Here is a 23,874-nt window from a genome sequence, read left to right as displayed (position 1 = left end):
TTTAAGCTATTCCATTCATGCAGTGTGTTTTCTACGTTGTGTTGAGATAAAAGTACAGCAAGAACTGAGGTCACCACTGTGAATTTACTTTACATTAGTTTTTGGGTCTTGTCCAAGTATAGGCTTGTTTCTCTCCTACCTCTGTTGTTTTCTTAAAAATTAGCCAATCAATTGAATTAGATTAATTTGCATTTAGAATGTAAACTTTCCCCTTCCTTCCCACAAATGTATGCAGAGACAGTAAATAGAAAGCATGCTATACATTTTATCACTGAGATTAAAAAATCAATTACAGCTGGACAGAACTTACAGCTGGCACTGCCTTAATTCAATAAATATCAGAAGGATAAAAGAAGCAGTGCTGCAAAACACCTTTAGATAACCTTAACTACATATGAATTTAGTTTATAGACCTTTACTTACAAGACTAGTAGTCAGATTGCCAACTTTATAGACAAATCTGGCAGCTGATTTATGTGTCGCACTCTCAAGCGCTGCCACCTTTAGTGCAGTAGCGGAGGGGAACACATTTACACTGACAGTGAAAGTAGATATGTTTGGGTTAATCAGGGTTGCTATTAATAATTTGGGAGATAAATCTGTTTGAATGTGAATGTTATTCAGTCTAAAAACAACTTTTTTTTGATACTGGTTATGACTTTCGGAACAATAACATCAATGTACCACTTTTGACGTCCACAGTCTGAATGTGATAGTGCTGGACAGGAATTACTTGATAGTTTATGAATTAAATAATCACACTCCATCATTTTTTGCATTCAATCAATTAAAAGAAGTGCAATCTTTAATAAAAAATCAGAAACACATAACACTAGTACCAAGCTAGCAAGAAATCAGCAGGCTAGCAGCTCACCATCGGCCCTGCCTAGGAACTGTTTCATCTTGAGTGGTCCCTGGTCGGTCCTTTGTTGGCATATCACTTGAAACATGATTGAAATGTGAAGATATGATGGATATTTATGAAAGTAAAATACATTTTAGGGAGCAGAGCAGCTGATAGCAGCACATCCCAGAAAAGACATCTACCTGTCTGTTAACTGAACAGCTTGTTGGTTGTTGTACCAACAAGCTAGCGAAGCGCAGTAAACTGAACCGTGTTCACAGTAGCTTCTGCCTTACACAAAACCACTCTCTGGAGACTGAAGATTGCTGTCATTAGTCTTTGGAGCCGTTTCTAAACAAACTACCGTGTCCAAAGTCTTTGTGGTGAAGGAACATGTCACCCAGCGCAGCGGTGCGGCTCACTGACATGTTTTTAATAGTTTTTTGGACAACAATGGAGGTCTACAGCACAGAGGAATAAGATATATCAGGCTGTGGATATACAGCATACACAATACTTATAAGTAGGATCAATTCATCATTGGTTTGCTCTGTACATGAGATTTACTAACAATAAGAACAATGTAGAAAATTGACTGCCTTATCCCCTAAGGTATGCCAAAAACAATACAATAAAATCCACTATCCCGAGTTTACTAGAAAGGTGTTAGGCAAAGGGACTCTAATCAGGGAGGAAATTAAATTTTTTTAAAGGCCGGATGCTTGAAGTAAATGTGATCGATAATCTTACTGTCTCTTACTCATGACTGTCTCCAGAGCGATCAGCACAAGACATGTACCAGTCATTTGACACCCTCTCTGCCATCTTAATTAAGTTGAATAATGCTAACGATCTTTTGTTTTGCTGGGTCATTTGCTCTTTGACCTTCCACACAAGAAAACAGATGAAAATCATGTTCACAGATTCAGATTGAAGAGATGAACTCAGGCAGATCATCACTCAGACACACAGGCTGAACATGGGTGAATGGGCTTTTTTTTTTTTCTCGAAAAAACAGAGACACCATACTCACCAACAACTGTTCAAAAAATAAGACAGATACTCCCTACGTCTCAGCAGCATTAATAAATGATGTTAAAAATAAAGTGTGATCAGCTATCTTGCCACTTTATGAGGAAGCATTCATATAAACCAGAGTGAGGGAAATAGTGTAGCTGCTTAAGTGCAAGAATCAATTTTTTAGATATATCACAGTCTTGAGGAAAATAAAAATCCTCATAATGAAGATTGGTGTGTTGCCGTAATTATGAAGCATACTCTATATATACTGTATAGACAGTGCAGTACATGTGTTTACTTGTGGGTGCTGAGCACAATCCCACACATATTTCTATATACTGTTTATTGAAATAATGATTTGTTATATTTTGGTCAACACCATTGCATTCAAAATGATTTGTTGCCTCTTTTTCCTGTGCTTAATTTAATCACATCTCTGTTTAGACACACTAACCGCCAAAACCACACCCAGGCATTTCCAGGGCCATGTGTTAGAATGAGTTCTGGTTTATGTGGCTTTGGAGAAGAAAGCTATTTTAACCACTTTTCAAACACTTTTGTTGATTTATAAGGTGTAATATTTTACTATTAAGAAACAGATAAGAAATCTCTGTGAAATGATTGATTTGATTTTATAAGCCGGAGCTTTTATAGGCCTGTGCTTATTAAAGCTATTTCTTTTATAAGCAGGGGCCCCCCACAAGGAGCAGATCAGACTTTGCTTTGCTTACTTTGTGCTTTTTTTATTGCTTATTTTATTTATTTTTGTTCAACTGTCACCTTTTTTGTACTGGCAAATCGGGCTACATTGTAGCCTGCACCAGACTCCAGACCTGTAAAACACATTAAAAACACAGCTCATAGCTCATTGTCTTCAGATGCTTCTTTTTGTGCCTGAGCTGCTTGAACTTAACAAAACACTGTGGCTCACCTACAATATCCTATACCTAATATAAGACTTTATTTAGTTGTAATCAGCCCTAATTAGTTAGACCATTAACAATGCTGTCAGGCAAAAAACTTAGTTAATTATAATGAAAAACTTTCATTGACATGGATTGTTCTCTGCTCGCAGAGCAACATGCAGTCCTTGAACTGATGTTAACAAATAAAAGTAAATCACTACAACAGGAGCTATGAGCTTTTCAGCTGACAGCAATAAATTATCCCTGCTATAGGTCAAGCTGTGTACTATAGCACAGCAGTTTCCTTTTTCTATGATATTCTTCTAACTCAGCACATCAGCAAGCAGCCTTACCAGTCATGATCTAAATCACATAAGCTCCTTTGATGGTTTCTGCTTGTGTCCAGACACACTCAAAAAAAAAAAAAAAAATTAAAAAGATCTGGCACATACAGAGCTCTACTTGCGGCTATGAAGGCGCTGGTCTAGAATACTGAAAGCTTGAAAAGAAAATACAAATAACTAATTGTTTTGAATTGTCCAAGTGCTCTACAGTCATCTTCACTGAGGCTTTTCAAAGCTTCTCCTGTCTAACACTGTTTTCCACTTATGCACGTTTTATAAGCACTGATTTCAGCACTATGGTCTTCAGCACAGCATCTATATAGTGTTGTGAAATGTACATGTCTTAGCACCATCTGGTCTTTATTGTTTCTGGAAGTAAGCCACATTTGTAAGTCTTCTGGAATACACTGACCTTGGGTTATTGCAATACAAAAACAGAAGCAAGCAATCAATTAATCGCTCAACCTTTCCAATTAATTAATCGCTTCACAGAGAAATTATAGCCTACATTAAAACACAAATTTGTGCACCCACCTTTAGGCCCTGATTTAGAGTACTCATACCTGCCAGAAACAGGTCACTGCAAGATATTCAAATAAAAATATAAGGTGAAAAGCTAAAGCTAAAAAAGGAATCATTGGATGACTTGTATGACATTATATTATTTGACACCTGTTTTACATTTAAAGTGAAAAAGCATACTGGCAGTGGATGAAATTGAACTAACAGAATAATTCATCATATGTGTGTGACATGTCACCGCAAAATGATTACTGTGACACTTTTTTGCCTTGATGATCATGTGCATATATCAGAGCCATCACTGTTGATTACATCATTATTCATATTCATATAAGTCATGTAAGTACTTTCTAGCCAGGATAGCAAATTTGCTATGCTACCGGACCACTTGGCTCATACACAATAACTAATAACTTCCATGTTTGCTTCTTATTACTGTACAATCCAAACAAGAACAACTATAAGCCAGGACAAAAAAAAAAAACTAGAAGAATGCAAAATCCCTGTTTTAAAATGAGCCCAAAAGGCACATCCTCCAAGTTGTTCATTTTACACAACACTGCATTGAACAATGAGAAGCCGAGCAATAGAGACATGAGGCAGTGTGTGGGTGGCACAGTGGGCAGTAGGGAGACACATAGATGTGCCAGGGCTCTTTTCCTCCTGATTAAAACTGTTCTTTTTTCATATACTCAGAAAGTATGGGACAAAACTGAGGAAACGGTCATTTACATTCCCAACCATAAGCTGGTCCTAAGCAGCTAATCATTTCAAGCGAGCTGCATGGACTACTGGGGCTACTGTTTACACTTGTACCTACAATGTGACATTTTGACAACATACTTCTCAAATCAGCTTCTTTTGGACATGTTTTTGGAGTGGACAGCTTCTGAAGCCTGTTCTACTAGAAAAACCCTACAGCAGCTGAAAATGGAGGGACTTTAACAACAGATTCGATTTAAAAATGATGCAACGCAAGAGTCAACTGAGATCAAGAGACTTCGTCATACAGCATCCACCACGTTACACTAGAGCATATGAATAATTGCTGCCACCAGTGAGGCATATAATCACCAGGTAAAACAGACAGATTAACAAAACTAACTCAGATTAAAGCTGCACTAATTGATATTGTAGGCTGGTAAGACAAAACAGCAGCAAGATGTAACTGTAAAAAACTACACATGAACATCCATAGTGATCCATAAGTGACATCAATAAATTGTACACATGGCACACTCATATTTAGCAGTCTCCTGGTCTGCCATCTCTTTTTACCAGAATAAGAGGAGACTGGGGGTACTTATATTTTGCAGTGCCACTTCACGATTTAGACTGATAGGTTGCATGTACTTTTACATAAAAAATACTTTGTACAGCTTTAAAGCAGATGCTTCGGATTGGAAAAGGCTGTAAAGGCACTTGGGAGAGTGAGTGGGTTTGAAGTGCATTGAGCAACCCTGTTGATCTACATTGTTAATGCATGCGTGCTGTGGCAACGCCATTACTTATTCAACAGTGAACATGTACTACATATAAAACAGCAGCAAAGTACAGATATCTGGAAATGCAAGCTGGCTGTGAAATTAAGAATATGCTCTCTGATCCAAGAATAAATTGCGTTATTGTGTAGAAGGTCACATGTCTATGCAGAAGACAATCAAACAGTTTCTATGCTCAGTAACTTCCTTCAGCAGCGACACTCAGTTTATTAGTGTTTCCTGCCCAAAGGTCATTTAATTAATCAAAGCATTCAAAATACCGTTTATATAATTTTAATAATTTTGAACACTGCCTCTCTAAAAACTAAATGATGCCAGATTAGATGTGAAATATCCAGGGGCTGATGTCCCCTAATGCTAAACACTTCCACTGATAATGAAATCATAAAGGATTTGTTCAAATTTTTGGCTGGACCGCAGGGACCAGCTCTATAAACACAAATGTCTGTGAATGAGTGAGTCACTGACTGAGCAATAAAGTTGGTCAGCCAAAGGCCGACCAATCGTGTAACTTCAGTAGTCGACAGAGTGATGAAGTTACATAAGACAATACTTCTTTTTAAGCGTTAAACTCTCTGATGCACTGCTTACTTATTCGGGTGTAACAACATGATCTAAGAACAGTGTCTGACTTATGTTACGCTAAAGTAGACTTTCCAATAGTAAATTCCAACCTATGCAAAGGCTATGAGTCTACCAACTTTTATATAAGTGCAACTGAATATTACAGACAACAAAATAGCATGGAAGCAGTTGTTTGAAGGCTGTAAAACAATCTATCACCTCATGCGTTGTAACACCTGGGCGCTCAGTGCGATACTACACATTGGAAGATACTTTGAGCACTGACAACAGATGGACATGTTTGCACATCTCTCAAAATGTCATGTTCTGCAAATCTATTCTCTGAACTAATATTCTGTATTTGTTATATTGGGCTTTTTCCCCAATAACACATATATCCAGATGCTGAAATTAGGCAATTGTCACAGTACCAAAAGAATTGTCTGTTCGGTAAAAAAAGCTCATCTTGAAATAAATAATATGTCAGCACCCTAGGCTTTCTCAGAGCTGGCCATTTAGATGCAGTCACTGAAAAACATAGAAGAAAAAAAAACATTGATTGTCACTAACAGTGTTTTTATTCAATTTCACCAAATAAAAAATGTTGCTTGAGACCCTTGGGCCTGTTTGAATTGCCTCCTGCTCCAGCTCTGTCATGTCTTATAGTGAAGACACTGAGGTGCAAATTAGACACAGTTTATAAGCTGCCTTTACTCAGTTTGTCTTGGTCTCATAAACACACACACAGACCAATGCACACACAAAGGCACCAAGATGTACAAACATCACACCAAGACTATTAACATGCTACAATACAAACATTTCTCAGTACGTTTAGGCAATGAGGTTGAATGAATACGATTACTAAATCTTCTTTGAATAAGTCTAACTAATTTAAAGTTAAAGAAATATGAAATGCAACCTTGGAATCACTGGAATTAACTGTACCCTGGGCGTTTATGTAGGAGAAAAGTCCTACCAACAGTGGAAAACAGGCCAGTTATCTGCTAAATCATTAATAAGATTGTACAACAACATGAAATAATTATGTTTTTCAAAGAAAGCATTAATAATGCTTATCATCCGTTACATCAGGATGAATCACAGACTGCCACAACATTAAACTAAAGGGAGAGAGCGTTATGGACTTCAGACATTCATCATTTCTATAGGTCTTGAACAGCCTCTTTTAGGTGGCATACAGTAACACATTCTGGTGACCATATTGGAGGCCCTCATCTGTTTGGCAACAGTGGCTGTGAACAGCTGGTGAATAGACCATGTAGAAACAGGTCATTTTTATTGTTGAACAGTACACAATATTCATCTTGTATTTCCGCTTGCTAACTAATAAACAATTGTATCCTATGGTAACTTAATGCAGTGATAGCAACAGTCTTAGTGCCTAATAGTTGCTTATAAGTACTTGACAAGAAAAGCATTTGAAAACTAATTAACACCTTCAAATAACATAAGTTCTACACATATTTTGTTGTTTTTCTTTGCCCTACAGCTAGAAGATGTGACAGCGTGGTAAATTATTTGCAGGAAAGTTGCTATGGAGTATGAGTATTCATTAGAAATGGTATATTTTAGCTTTTCAACAGAGCACAATGCAATGCAGCTATAGAGATCCAGTGCCTTTTCAATAAAAGGAGAGCCTCTCAATTTTGACTGTCTGGCTCTGCCGTTGTCTCCTCCTCACTATTGCTCACTATGCATACATCAGAACGTAGCAGCTGAAAATCGAAAAGCGGCTGCTGGGCTGATATGCAACTGAAATGTTGTTTTTCCATTGGCAAGATATTGCACACTTCAGCACTGCACACACTTCTATTTGCATTGCATGCTCACAGCAAGGGGCTACCACACTTCCTCACGTAACAGTCCTGCTTGGGATGAGGGCCAAGTCATGATGGGTTTCTGCCATCAACTGAACTCTGGACGTCATGGGGAATTGATTGGCACAACATGGTGAGCTTCAACGTGTGCGGTCAAACAACTATTTATTTAGCTTTCAGTAGATCTTTTTTTTTTTTTGTTTGTTTTTTAATGTGGGAGTCGCTGTTCTTTGGAGTTTTGTTTTACTCTTACATTTCCAGTTTTTACTTTCGTCTTACTTGTAGCATCTCTATTTTGTGATTTCCCCTCTTCACCTCGCTATTTGAGCTGTCATGAAGTATTCTATAAGTGTTAAGGCTTGAAAATAAAAGCCCTCCACTGGAGAACCACTGGAAAGTGTATATTGTGAAGCTGTTGCAGGAAATTTTAACGTCCAGGGTTAGAGACTGACTCCTTGTTTGTTGGAAGCATCTATATATGGAAAGAAATGAATACCAGAAACAATGCAACTACAATTACGGTGGTTACAGGAACTAGTCCAAGGACTTTTTGTAATTTGGACAAATCTAATCTCCAACAAATCACCAAAGTAAGCAGCCTGCTGCCTTTTTTGTGGAAACTGCAGTGCTGTGTCCGCATTGTGATCACAGTTGCTCAATGCTTGACACAGTACCAGAGCCCAGTCAGATGAATATCTACCACTAGAGGATCCGCAAGATTTTTTAGAAGGGAGAGATGGTACACTAGAAAATGGGCTTCAAATTCAATGTGGCCATATTTTTCCTTATTAGCTGCTTTGTTATGCAAATATAAATGGGGTCTGTGGATTGATATTGTGCCAGGCATTCTCTCTAAATACTGTGAAAAACATCTCTATTTCCATGTTGACTAACTCAGCACAGCAAGTTCTACCATGAGAAAATCTGAGGATGGAACACTGTATGATGTAATATAATTATATTTATATGCTATAATTAATATACAAGCCTTCCTTTTTGATATAAAAGCCAGGGCTGGCATAGTTACATGGAACATTGGGAATTATTATCCCCCTCTATTTATGTACCGTATGTACTGTATGTACTTCTGTATAGCACATTTAAAATTGCTTGCCCAGACAATCTGTCACGATACATATTCCCTGAGATCTTAAATGTCACATCTCAACCTACTGTGTATTTAACTGTCATGATTCACAAAGGTTTTCCAACAACCACAAATCAACCACAAATGGTTAGTCTGGTCAAATTGTACAACTCACTGAGCTACCTGGATGATATAGTAGGCCTATGTACTGTAAGTATGCTGCATTTTTGACAGTAGATTCCTTCATAAAAGACGACTCACTCACCAGATCAGATCTACATGAATCACAAGGGTGTAATATTTTTCATTCAAAATGGTGATTTTCACTGAAAGGCAACAAATTGCTACTGTGTGCAAGATACAAAGAACCGTCTACTACGTCAGAGGGTTCTTTGTAACTTGTGAATGAACATTAGCAAATGAATTTCTGAACGAGTGGAGTAAAATAAAGGGGCATAAAAAATGCTTCTGTGATTTTTATGTTAATAAAAATGTATACATGTATGCGACCTTGCATTTATGAACTATATAATTATTCTTATCTGTTTTCTTTGAACTGAAATGTAGCAACCTGCTGGAGAGATTATGGGGAAATAAACTCATAGAACCAAAAAGATTTTTGTCAACTAATTAACACCCACATCTTGAATCTTAAATAAACCGCTTAACATCAAAGCTGCTCAATTTTACACCTTACCACACAGGAATTATCTCCTCACTGGTGTGAAATGCCATTAATACAAATGCTTTGGATACCATGAGCCGAGAGAACAAGGCTTTTGCATAAGAGTTGTCATACTGAAGTCATGTCTGTAAATGCAACTGTTTAATCTTTGGATGAGGGCAGCTAAATCATTGTTCACACGCAATTTATAGTGGAAACTCTGGGCAAATACCTCACCAGGCCTTTGCAGACCATTAGACAAGACAACTTGATTTGGTTCAGTGACTTTAATGTTAGATGAAAATGTGAAAAGAAATGTAGAAAGAATGTGTAGATGATCATAGAGAGAAATTCTCTTACAATATCTTACGGTCTGGTTTGGCTATGTTAAATGAATTTCATTGTTAGGTGCCTGGTGGGCATTAGGGATGAAATATACTTTTTTTTTTGGGGGGGGGGGGGGGGGGGGGGGGGCTGATTTTAGGCATTGTCTAAAAGCAGCTCCACAGATAACCTCAAGGCTTACTGTTCTATAAATTAGATGGTGAATGCTGAGAATGTAATTATTACACTAAAATTTATAGCCATCATATTAAACTCAATGTATCCTGCCAATACAATTTCAAGAAAATACTACTGAGCAAGAATCTTTATGGAGGATTAGTGATAATGCATGTTACTAAAATAGCTTTCCAGTTATATCATGTTACTAAGTACTGGACTATTGGAAGATACAGTAAACAGTCACATCTAATGACACCTTTACTTTACTCTGAACAACAATCTAAATGGGTCTGCAGTACAAATGTATGACATAAGTTACCATTTTCAACATTCAAAAGGATTGATATACACTGAAATGTCCACATTAAAATAATAATAACTTCATGGAATATATTATACATATTATAACTAATCTTCATGCCTCTGTTCCACTGATGGCTTTTCAATAATGTTTGGGACTTTTTGGGTTTAACTATCTGTAATGGATGGATGGGCTCAAAGTGCAGCATATAAAGCCTTTACGTTTTATATAGTATTTCAGAAAGCCTGCATTTACTGTACATAGCTGTACCTCGATTATTGAATAATCTGTTGATTATTTTAATGATACAAGTCACAAATTCCCAGACCCCAATGTGATATCTTCATGCATGCATGCAAACTCAAATTTTGTATGTATGTAGTTTACAATGATAAACTGTTGAGGATTTCTGTTACAGCAGAAAGTCCTCACATTGGAGAATCAAATCAAGAACCAGAAAAATCGATTATCAAAAAAGGTTGCAGTTGCTACACTTTTGAATATTCATGAGTTTCATTTTAATGACAATCAATATAGCGTTCATGGATGGTTTTGAATTAGTTGTTTTCAGCTCCCACAACAATATCTGCTGTTTTGTAGATCATGAAAGAAATAGAAACAAAGCAAAAGCTCCACGCCTATTAGATTGCCAAAGCACTGTGTTGCTGCTTAGTCTTTGTTGCATACAACAAGTGCATCTTGGCAGAGCAATGTCAACAGCAGCCAAAACCCTCTATGTGTGTCTACACTGTTGGTTCCATTAGTCTTCCAGCTAAGCAGCCATGTAGATAAACAGGCCACTGTGAGATTAAAGTACTCTGATTGCAAGAAAAGTCAAAACCACAATAACCAGATTGCCGACACTTTTGTGAAAATAGGTCATACATGAGGTTACTTGTCAGATTGCTAAAACATGTGCTTGAAATGAATAAGGCAATTACACTGTGAAATTAAATTCATTATTATGATTTTACACACAATGGCTAATGCTGGTTGTGTTGACATTGTTCTGTTAATTTATCTAAATGCCCTATGGACTTCAGTGGCAAGCTAATCTGAAAATAATCTGATTACATACTGTATGTTTGTAATTTGTTTGCAATTAAATTTAGAAAACATTTTTCAGCCCTGCTGCCAGTACTGCATGAAGTTGCTCAAATCATTATCTTAAATCAACCAGCATAACTGTCTTGCATGTGTATAATCTTACATTTCTTTAGAGCTCTCTCTAAATGCATCCAAAATTGATCGGTCAATCAATGCTTTAGCAACTGCTTTCAATAACGTGTGTGAACGTATTTTGTTACGGTAGTGACTGATATATGAATAAATAAATAAATAAATAAATAGGAAATAAAAACCCATCAGGGGTATTGTTTTCCGTGTCACCATTTTGTAAGGGAGAGGTCAGCAGAATCAGTTTATGTTTTTGATGATGGCATTTCATATTTGAAAAATGAGGCCTGTCACTAAATGTCATCTTACCACCTCTTTGTCATCTCATCACTCTTTTCACAACTTGTCACACTGAGGCCCAGTCTGTGACACGGGCAAACTGTTAGCTTCCTTCCAGGCAGGCTAGTGGGCTTTATTAATATTTATAGAATAACAGCTTAAGGTCAGCCCCCTCGAGAGCTATCACTCCACTTTGCTGCCTAACGCTTGCAAAATATATTGACAACTCCTTTTCAGCACTCCCCTGCCCCCTGAAAATGTCCCTATGCAGGTGTGCAGCAGGTTTCAAAAATATGCCACTTTTCTGCAGGAACAAAGAAAATAAGTTTACTCCCATTTGATTTAATAACCTGCACAACTGGGGGAGCTGAAGTCAATTTCAAAAGACTTGAAAAACAACAGAGCGGTGATTGAAAAATCTTGTTACTGAATGATAAAAAATGAGGCTCATTCATGATGTCATGTTATGGATGTCACCACCATGGTGTCTGGTTGGATGAAAAAAGCAGGCCCTGTTGTCTCAGAGTACTGCCAGCCAGTTTGAGCCAGTTTTCAGTCAAACGTTTGGCCCAGGACCTCCACAGTAAAGAACAACGCTTCTCATGTCACTCGTCTCTTGTCAATAACAAACAGTTGTGAAGCTGATGCTTGACATGAAGTGACATGCACATGGACATAATCAAAGGGGGAAAGTTTCCTTCTTTAGATGCTATCTGATTGCTTGGATTAGTGAGACACAGAATACAGGCCTCAAAATTATTTCATCACTCTTTAGCTCAAATAAACGTTTCCAGAGCCATCCTGATGAATAGAGGCAGATTATACTATTGCGTGATGCCGTGCGTACTGCAGCATGTTCACCAAGCACACTTTGGTAATCAAATAGCCTTGCTGGCTTTAAAATGATTGTTCAGTTTGGGAGATTTTACTAGTTTTCCTTCTCACTGAGCTTGTAAAGTTGTAGATGTCCTCATGTCTATGTAATTCCTCCGATGTCTAAGTTTACTAGTTTATCTATTGGTCGATACATTTAATGACACATGGAAAAAAAAAAAACATGTGCGTGATTGTCTGACTTTGGCTAAGAGGGAAAAATTGGGAATTTAGCCCCCCAAAAATGATCCCTTTAATCATAGCTAAATACATTTCCTTTGAAATAGTTCTACTAAACTTTCACTACACTTTAGTGTGCAATTTGGAAGATAAGGTACTAACAGATGCTGACAGGAAGCTTGTGCCAACTTTATTCAAAAAACAACTCTGATCTGAAAACGTTTTAATGTCTTATGAAGGGGCTTAATCAGTGAAGAGTATGATAAGCTTATAAATGTCCTGCACCTTCCCTTTAATGTACCCTAATTTGTATCCTTTAAAAATACCTCTGTCATAGCAATCACAGCTTTAACTCATACCAACAAATTAGCATGAGATCTGACAGGAATTCGCCATTGAAGTGAAAGACTGTGAAGTTAAACCTTACAAATGGTCTGTAATATTGTTAAGAGTAAAATATAAGTAGGCCTCCCAAAGTCATTCCTGAAATAAACTCCACAAGCACATTTTTCATGAAGCCTACTTTGACCCGCTGAAAGCATCGCTCTCAAAAGCAACGTAGTTTCATCTGCAATGCAACGAACCAAATATATCCACTATCATTAATGTATTATGACTGTATAAAAATTGCATGTTGTTTATCCACCTGCTGTAACCGCTGTCACAAACATTTAAATGAGTTTTAGATTAAATGGGGGCAGTTAAATTACAGCATGTTAACCAAGCGATATAAAATTAATAAACATTTCATAAGATTCTATTCTTAATGATGTGCAGTTAATCCTAAAGAAAGTCTCACATGAATATGAACAAAGCTCAAATAATCAATTAAACAATTTTATTATATAGGGGTATATAAGGGTATAAGGCAAATTGCAACAGGTCAGATTTCACTGCTGAAATATCATTGTCCAGCATCGGATAATGGCCTGCTAACATATATTTTACTTTTTAGAAATGCAAGCCACCAATTTCCAACCAACCTTTATTTTTTTCAACTTCAAACTAAAACTCCCTCAGTGTTGCAAAAAATAAAATCACATAGTCGTGTGGCCAGCTAACACAATAAACAGTAGCGCTGAATACAAAGAAATGCTGGCAGATTATTAAACCCACCAATTGCTGGATAAGCTGCCACCACTCCCCTAAAAATAGTTGTACTGTATTAGATATGTGCAGGCTTGCGTTGCCTTACATAAATTGTAAACACAGTTCTTAAAGTGCTGGAGCCTTATCATTCAAAACATTACACAGGCATATTGACTACAGCCTTACAGTATATGTTGCTTTTCCAACTCTAAATCACTAGGGTTTAATTACCTGCAAATTAACTGCCGTTTCACTATCTTGCATAAGATTATCCTGGTCATGATGAAATGCCACTAGGGAGGCTGTTCTGATGGGAGGATTCGAAGATGCAGAAAATATAAGATGCCACTTTGTTAGCATGATAGCTACAAGGAATGTGATGCCTGTCAGCTAGATCACGCTCATAATGTGACCTTCAAACACTGTAAGGACATCTTATTATTCCTGTCACTTTTTCAAGTTCAACATGAGTTGAAGTTCCGTCATCAAATTAAAGGCTTTTTTTTTATTTTTATCTGCTGTCTGTAGCTTCCACAGGCCACAGTATATGCACAACAACATGAGTGGAGCAATTTGCTGCAGTGCATTTAATTCTAGTGGTTTAAAACACATTGACCCGACAGTTGGGCAGAGTCGGTCTGTGAACAGTAGTTGGGAGCAATTTGAAATGGTCAGCCTCAATTTCTCTCCATCAGTGGAGAGTTTTTTTAGTATGTGATGGACAATCAAACATAAAGGTTTTCAAAGCCAGCAATGCCAAATTTGCTCTATGAGAACGTATTGTTTGATTACACGTACTCGGATGTTTAAGGTCTGATGTGTTTTTTAGGGTTTGGACTTCCTCTGTTCATTCCATTTGCTACCACAGGTCTCCATTTTGACATTTTGAGACCTACCTGTGTCTCACAATGTCTGACATAACACTAGATTCAAGCTCAGGTGATGATTTGATGACAATTGAGAGAAATAATTCAAGTCAAGAGGCACAGGACCAATCACAGCCAACTCCAATCAAAGTTAAAAAAAAAAAAACAGAATTAGTTTGACCCCTAATGACTCGTCTTAGAATACACTTGGCATACATTAACAAAATGTTTATTAGACCTTAATCCTGTTTTAACAGCTATCTACTTGTGCATTCCCAAAAGGAACTTTGATGGTGAAAGTTAAGATAGAAGGGAGAGAGTACTGTATATGTGCATTTATGTGGTATGGCAACTAATTTTTGGGTGCACCCAAATTTTGTGTTGAACTACAGGAGGTAACTGATTAATATACTGACAACACTTCCACTATTTCTTTGAATATCAAGTTTGACATTCTTCAATCAGGGCAATCCAGAACTCCCGTCATAAATCTGACTAGTAGGAATGTCTCGATCAAATCTTTTCAGCCCTGATCCTGATCTGTGTCCTTTAATAACGGGCATCTGCTAATAGTATAACTTAAATTATGGATATGATATGAATGAAAGTTTAACTGGGAGAATGCGACTCCTGAAATTAACGTGAAGTGATCAGCTGGAGAGAAGACGTGTCACTGAGTTGTTGGAACTACAGAAACGCTCAGTCCACTTGCGATGTACAGTGATGTTACAGTGTGGAGTTTCTTCCCTCACAAATTACCTCTGGCTGATTTCAGTCACCGGCTGCACATAGCACACAAATCAGATAAGTTTAATTTTGGCATGTTGTTAAATTATTCCCGGATTTAACATTAATTAGCGACAGATGATATGACAAGCCACTGGAACATTTGTCAATTTAGCTGGTAAAAGCTAAAAAGCTGCTGTGTGAATGTTTTATACACTGTTCTTTGCTCACAAGAACGAGAGAGGAGAGATTTCATTAGAATTTAGCAAAGTCATGTATAATCCAACCCCAGTGTAAGAACTCAGAGTCACAAACATCGGACCATCCAAATAATTTTTCACATTTGCACACTCAAATTTTCACTCACATACGCAGTGAAACACTCACACTGTAGAGCCCAGATGTGAGGAGCAGCTGTGCAGCACTAGCAGGCTGAGGAGGAGTACAGTAAAGCAAGAATCAACATATGATCTGGTTTATTTTAGCCAGTTCCAATCCATCAAAATATGCCTTTAAACAGCCCTTATAATGATCCTTAGGATAGACTTGGACCATCCCTATATTCTAGTTTTTCAGGAAACACTCTTGGAGATGCTTGACTGGGAACTTTATCATCTGAGAATATTTGGAGATGCAAAGCAGTGTTTCCCCTAGGTTGACTGCTTTGGGGCAGTGGAGGGGGGGGGGGGGGGGGGGTGAGCAAAACTCGGAAGAGACTCAGCAGCCAGACATTTCTCCGTTCTCTGTTTAAGGCTGTAAATTCAGTTTTCAGACCAAATCAGGCGGTTGAGCGGAGGTGTGTGGGGGGAACTGGGCGTGTTTGTGCTCTAGAACGTAACCACTGTGAAACAATCAGAAAATAACGTTTTATTGATCTGATTCACTGGCTTGCACGCTACCACCGCTCCCTCTCTTCATTCACTCTAGCTCGCTCAACCACAGCTGCTCTCTCTCTCTTTAAAAAAAAAAAAAAAAAAGAGTCGGGAAGCCGACAGCAAAACCTAACTTTATTTTTAAGGTTATCAAACAAAGAGAAATGTCCTCCCTTTTTCCTAGTAATGTCTTTGTACTCCCTCATAGCAGGGTTTTACAGCTCTGATCAGTCTGATCTCCAGCTGTGATTGGTCACCACAGCCTTCAGCCACAGTGATGTCGGGTTGCGTTTCTGGATCAACTTTCTTGCCGCAGGCTGCTGCAGCATCAAAACCCCCGCAGCCTAAACGCACTATCCCTATTCAAATGAATAGGAGACCCCCTGACTTGGTCTGAATACGGCTTAAGAGCAGCTGAGACTGACACTAAAATGAAAATAGCTGGTCCACCTTAAAGGTCAGTCCACCTTAAGTGAGCCTGATCAGGTTAGGCTAACCCATTGTCGCTAACTTTGGAGCTAACCTCCTTCACTTTGCAGCGGTTGGGGAAACAACAGATGTTACTTTTCTTGGTCTTGAGAAGCTGCAGCATTTATTGACTGACATACTTGTAGCCTGTACTGTACATTTACTGCCAGATTGACAAATTACTGCTTTTCCTCTGGTCTGCTCACATTCACCGTCACTTTTCTGCCACTCGCTAAACACACACACATTACACACTGCATTATTCCTTGACAGAGCGATGCTACTCTTATAACAGTACCATTCAGGTAGATGTCCTTTGAAGAGTGAGGAGAGGGAGGATGACTGAAAACAATTCCACAGTAACTAGGATCTTATCATCATGCTCTCACTGTGCATGTGAAAATCATTAGTAGCCCGTTGATATTAATGATCGTATGAAACTTCACAACGGTGCTCATAATTTTGAATGAATGAATGAATATAGGGGAAACACTGCAAAGAGAACAGTGTTTGCGCTAAGTGCACCTGGAGCTGTAAAATGGCCTCATATTATATTTGGCTGTTAACAACCATGCAAGGTAACTATCTGATCTAATCAACCTCACAAAATGGCTACCCCTGCCATGACTGCTACCAAACCATGTTTAAAAGTAGAAATGAGACAGTCGAAGGCATCCACATGCTTTAACAGATGCATACCTGCTCTAATGTATGAAAAAGAATCAGAAACAGCTTATAACAACGTAGACTTTTTTTTTTCAGTTGCACCTCAGGACCATGTATTCCAACTAATTTGGTACTCTCTTCTTTTGGTACTTTGGGACTCTGCTAGTTGCCTCATGTTTGTCTGTGAAAACTCAAATGCAGAGACATCTAACATCCACCAAGAAGGATCAAATTTAATACTATGATATGGCTTGTCCCTGTTCAAAATGCGAAAAATAATCAGGTCTTGGGTTTATCAAAGGGCTTTGGCTTACACTGCATCTGAGGTCAAATGTGACAGAACCAACGTACAAAGTACTACAGAAGTAAATGTGCCTTATTATTTTTTGCCATTATTTTTCCACACTGTGAGCATACACAGAGGAAGTGTTAGATCATGAATCGGTGGTCTTAATGTGTCAACTACAGAAACAGGCAATAGACCAACAAGTAGCTAATGGAGAGAGCCCCAGCTGCAGACAATGAAGACATAACATCTCTTGAACAACCTCCAATGTCTTCCCTACGCCCTTCACAAATTAAATCAAGATGAGACAAAAGAGTGGCAACCGGTGAGACATTTTACTCCACAATACACTAAATTTGCTGTTCCGTGTGATATACAGTACATGGAAGGACAGTTTGCATTATTAATGTAAAAGAGATGCAGGATTAATGCATGAAGTGGGGGTGTAGACTTCCACTATCTCACAGCTTACACTGAGGATGATGCTTCTGCCCTGTGAAATATTCTAAAGCTATTTGAAATCATGTGAGGCGGACAGCAGATTTTAAGAAAAACCTGTGGCACTGAGCAGACAACACTATATCAAAGTAGGGTATGTTTGGATAATGAGTAACACACCTGGAGATTGACATTACCTTCTGCAGCAATGAGAGTCATCTTAAAAAAATTCCTACATGCTTACTATGAAAAATCGCTCACAAAGGGGAGTCTGTTGCCGTGTGCCCAGGAGAAGAAATACTACCTCATGTCTGGGGGCTCAAATGCATAATTCCAACTCCAACCTCACTCCTCATATACTTTATTTGAGTGATTCTGACTTTCAGCACCTAACAGGTGTAAGATTCCACTTCTTTGAAAAATGGATCTGAAGTTTTAGAGGAAACAGTCAACATGGCAATGCTCCAGAATAACAGTGAGTGTGCAGACACATCTAACATATCCACCCAAAGGATATAATACTTAATGCTACAAATAAGGAGGCAGTTGTTTTAAGGTTTCAGCATACTGCAGTTGCATAGCAGTGTTACAGCATTTATATAGCAAAGTTAAGTGCTTGAGTTATGTTTATTTCGCAGCTAACAACACCAAGGTGAAACTGACTAGGGATTACACTGCATTCAAATTTGCAGGCTCTTTAGTTATTCAGAATGACCTTTGCTTTTCAAATGTTTTATTACTGCCAGACACTTTCATTACATTAAAATAGATAATAACATAATAGAAACTTTCACTTAAATAGTCAATGTGATGATGCAGTGTATTAAGGGGGAAAAAATCCGATTTGATTGGTTCCTATCAGCCTATCAGCAGCATCTATACTAAAAAGGAAAGTGGTGACTATCCATGAAGAAAAACTGCTATGCAACAATCAGTTGGTCACTTGGTAACACCACATGCCTTCTATTTCTGCACTGCGCTCAACTTATCACACTAACTCTGTAGCTGTCCTGACAACATTTGAAAAGATGAAGGAGTCTGTGTGTGTGAGTGTGTGTGAGAGAGAGAGAGAGAGGGAGAGACAGACAGAGAGAGGGAGGGAAAGTGAGAGAATGCAGTGCCCAGCTTTCATGTCCAATAATGTGGTATAATTGTGACAGCTACCCATTAGTTCTATGTGTGATAAATCACAAGATGACAGACTGCAGCTTCAACTAAGCATAATGCTCCAGGCTAAAAAAGAAATTAACCTCTCAAGTTAAAAAAGCAGGTATGCAAGGATTACTGACTGTACAAATTAACAGGAAAAACAGAGAGTATCATTTACAGGTAAATATCAAATACAGTTATCTTGACTTTACTAACATCGAGATCCATTTTAATTTTCTTTACATTCAAAGCAGAAAAAAGTGCTGCTTTGCTAATTATCTTTCATTTTCAATGGTCATGACATCATTTCTATTGTCATGCTTTCCACTTAGCCACACAAAAAATGGAGAACCTACTCTTCACCATCTACCGTATCCATTTCCCTCAGATGCAGCCATTTTCTCCCTAGATGACCAAACAGTTCTCACAACAATTATTACTTGAAATACACCATATCCCCTCGGAAAACTCCAGAGGGACATAGGCATTTCATTGTTTCCTCTGTCATCGTTCTGCCTCTGTACGCTGCCAACGTTAGTTCAAACACAACAATCGTTTATGGAATATAACAAGGTCCAACTGCAACTTACATGTCATCTTTCTTTCAGCAATCTGTCCTTTGGAGAATAGCTGTGTATTCAGTTCACAATGAAATAACAACAAAGGCGAAAAGACAAGCAACAGATTTTTCATTTGTGATCACAAAGGGTGGGTTGTTTCCCCTCTTATCATGCAGAGAACTAGTGCTGAGGCTGCTTCTCAGAGCTCATCAGCACGACAAAGACAACTGGGAGAATGCAGCCTTGTTCTACAAAGGTTAACCTCGGCGGGACCTAACAACTTCAGACTTCTCATTTGATTCCTCCACCAAACACTTGCCATGGAGGACAGAGGGGCCCTGGATTCCCTTGGATTTAACCTCTAATATCTGAGGTCACGCATCCCACTACGGCCGATGGTGGCAGTAACACCCCCCCCACACACACACATACACACACACACACACACGGTAGATTCTTTACTATTAATGGCTGTCTGGATGTCTGCAGCATGTCCTGGGAAAAGTTTCTCTACTAATCCAGACTGAAAATAACCCAGTATTTATTAGTTTTTATTTATAATCACTCATCAAAAACACTCCGATCACAATGGGCAGCTGCACTTTTTTAAAGCCAAGTGCTAATCTTAAGATGTGAGGATGATGCCGAGCACCGAACCAATCTTTTAACTCACTTTTAATTAATAATCCAGCCTATACCAGCAATTATCTCTACCAGCTAAATCTACCACCAGCATCACTAGACTCGAAGGTATACTTGTATGCGTGTGAGTTGCTCTTACAACTTGCCCAATCAGAGTGTAAAGCTGGTCTAAGCTGTGTGTAGGGCCCCAACAATGACTCCCAGGGGTCCTGCTCACGCTTTTACTCCTCCGGTCTCAAATGTTTGTGAACTGCAGAACATTCAAATGGAGACCTTTCTTAATCTGTGTCACTCAATTCAACTGGTTTTTGAATGTGACCCCATGTGATAATGCAGTTTTTTTTTAAAGGCTTTGCCCAATAAATGTGATACAATAAAATGTTAAAATGCCTAATCAGATATTTAAAATTCAATTTGATGTGAAAATAATAACAGGACTACATAGTTAATTATGTATTTCTTTGGATAAAACTATGTTTTTAACCTGTTTTTAGCTGATTATTATTCTGTAGTAGAAACACATCAGCTATGCAAATTGTCCTAAACCTTGCTCCTTTTAAAACGACACCAGCACACATACAATCCACTGGAAACTGCTACCACACTACAATATAGAGGCTGCTATAAAGTTGAATATGCACTCACCTGCATAGTAAAAACAGGGAGGCAACAGCCCAAATCCAAACCATAACTAATCGACAGCTCCCTCTATATGCATTTAAATATAAAAACAGCGTTTATAGTCATTCTCATCTATATGGTCCGTACAGTCCTCATACAGCAGTGTGCTTAAACCTACCTTCAAATTCAGCAAGCAAGTCCTTCTATGTCTTCATCCGTTATTTATGTGCCTATGTCACATCATTTAGGACGCGTTGCAGCCATTCCTATTGCCCAGCCTGACTGGAAAGACAACTGTGGACTTTTTTTGATTCCTTACTATCAAATTCAGACAGTGCGAAGGCGGTCTATAAAACATTTAGGCTGGTAAAAACCGCGGAGCAGGTAAGCCTGCCGTGCTGCACCGTTCACGAAGCGCCGTTAATCTCTGTCCGAGGAATATAACGTGCGGGCAAATGGGCAGATTTATATAGAGACAGCATAAACAAACGGCGCAAATGCATAAAAAGACAAGAAAGACATCCTTCTGTGGTGAAACTGATCGCTGATCCCTACATTAGTTCTCCGTATGTGCCTCTCTGCTGCATGATGCTTGTGTGCAGCTGTCCGTTTTATTATTCTGCAACACTGGCAAAAAAAAAAAAAATCTCACTAAAATTAACCTTACCATTCTGAAGACACATCCAATGTAGCAGGCCTGTCCCCTTGACAATTCACCAATACAGTCTGGGATGCCCCTAAAAAAGCCCTTATGTTTTCTACTTCGTCTCCTTCTTCTTCTTCTTCCCTCCGTTTCGTTTTGATAGTACCCGGAGCAGGCGAGTGTATTTCCACTGTGCACGACACGGTACGGCAAAAAAAAAAAAAAAAATCCTCCTCCTCCCCTCCTCCTGCTCTTCCAAGGTGCTGCTGCTGCTGCCGCCGCTGCTGCCGCTTACAGCGCACTGTGAGAGCCACACATGGATGAGAGAGGCAGCCGTCCAACATGCACATCAACACGCACAGACCTAATTGAACGCCGTGGAAATCCTTTGGGAGAAATATGTGAAATAGTCCCTGGACGCACAGTGAGGGAAAAAAGGTGACACGCCAGCCGGTATGCTGGGGAATGACAGGCTGCGTGGTCCCTCACGACTTTGGGAGCAGGGATGAGTGTGCGTCTGTGCGTGGTCGCCCCCTTCGGTACTAGGCTATAGTCCCTCCACATATCTGACTGTTTTTTCCCTTTCCTTTTTTCTTCTGCTTTTTTTATAGGAGGCCTTTCCAACTGGGAAATATAAATACATTAATGAATTAAAATGACAAAAACATGTGACTTCATGGGGACATAATTTTGACTTACAGTAGTCAAAAGTTTGACTCATTTCAAATATGTAACCTAGTCAAAACGTTTACTTAGTAACTACTGTTATATATATATACTGCTATAGTATGTCCAGTATATGCATATTATACATAAGTGCCCATATAAGATAACTTGTGTAATCTGTTTTATGGTTTGCAACTGGAGAATTTCCTCAAATATAACAATAAACAAAAAAACTTCTAACTTCAACGTACAAAGCCATAACTAAGATACAGTCAAAGTCATAATCATAAGATATAAAGTAGTTCTTTTGAATTTTTAAGATATAATTACTGAGGTTCCTAAGAGAATGTTGTTTTTTTAATTATTCTTACTTATCCCCACATTTCACTAGTTATCTGTTTATTTACCTGGCAGGGATCTGCATATGTAATGTTTGTTCATATTAGGCTTGCTCTCCTTCAATAAATAAATGTTGGGAGTAAACCTATAATCAGTTGTAATTGTTTGACTTGTTTTGAGTGAAATCGTTGTTTGTGAGTTCCTAATAAATATTTAAGAAGGAGCAGCAGAACCTGATTAATAAATGTGATGTTTAAATGATTTTCTGTTTGAACTGTGAGCAGTTCAGTCGAATAGTCTAAATGAGCATGTTTAGCATTCAGGCATTAACAGGTTGTCTTAATAGACAACTACAATGTACCAGTAGGCTTATACAACAACATATTTCAGCAGTTAACAAGTGTTTTTCTCAACCTATGCTGAAACCTCTGACACTATAGGTTAGCAAGGGAAAAAGACCATCTGTCTTGTTTCATCTGACAACACTTTTGTCTGGCCAGGTTAAACCCATTGCCATACACTTATCTCCGATTCCTAGTTTCTCCTTGTGAGTTAAAAAGACTGGTCAAGAGTTCCTGGCCCTGGAAGTGTGTTTGGTCACCCAGAGAACAAGAGAGGGGCCATGTGTGGCCTTTAATTCACTGCATTGTCTGCCAAAAGCTTATCTTGGCCAGACTGAGAGTCTTACTGCTCACGGGCTGTGAATGGATGAGTGAAAAGTTAAATATGCTTTCAAATGTAAAACTGGAGACTGGCCTGGTATTGTGGTCGAATCGTTGTGGGAATGTGAGATTTGCCATTGACCCCGGCAACAGGAGGAAAGGGGCCAGTTTCAGTTAGAAAGCTGTATTCAGGCTCATGTTTGCAGGTGGTAGGTTGCAATTCGCTGGTTATGCACCAATTTTCATGTGGCTCCTTGTGTGAAAAATAAATTGATGCAGGTTACATCTTGTAGCTTACACTGGTAGTCTTTCCTCAGCCATCAAACACAACTATAGTTTTTTTTACAGAAGAATAAAACAAAAAGCACAGAAAATATAACAAAGAATGTAGCATAAAATGATCATATGAATTCACACATCTGACAGCAACAACATCAGCAGATGTGAAGCACTAATGCATTTAAGAAGTATAAAATCTAAGCACTTAGAGAGCACAAACCTCTGCCAAGACATCATTCCTGTCATTTAATTTTTAATTTATTACTTGACCATTCCCTTAGGATCTTGAATGAAAC

General features: G+C 38.4%; 1 protein-coding gene across 6 annotated transcripts in view; it reads right to left on the bottom strand.

The window, feature by feature from the left end:
• The window catches only part of tenm4 (teneurin transmembrane protein 4), a 158,938-nt gene extending 136,626 nt beyond the window's left edge, over positions 1 to 22,312 (bottom strand). For 5 of the 6 annotated variants that reach the window (XM_067595261.1, XM_067595262.1, XM_067595263.1 and 2 more), the window contains exon 1: positions 21,657 to 22,311. The gene's annotated coding sequence lies outside the window, so the exon portion shown is untranslated. Of the gene's footprint in view, positions 1 to 21,656 lie in introns of all 6 variants that reach the window. The other variant, XM_067595260.1, reaches the window with a different exon arrangement.
• Positions 22,313 to 23,874: the final 1,562 nt, after the last annotated feature.

This window comes from Thunnus thynnus, chromosome 7 (assembly GCF_963924715.1).
Source record: "Thunnus thynnus chromosome 7, fThuThy2.1, whole genome shotgun sequence".
Lineage (NCBI taxonomy): Eukaryota > Metazoa > Chordata > Actinopteri > Scombriformes > Scombridae > Thunnus > Thunnus thynnus.
Note: the sequence above shows the minus strand (reverse complement) of the source record. Positions and strands in the feature narration are given on the sequence as shown.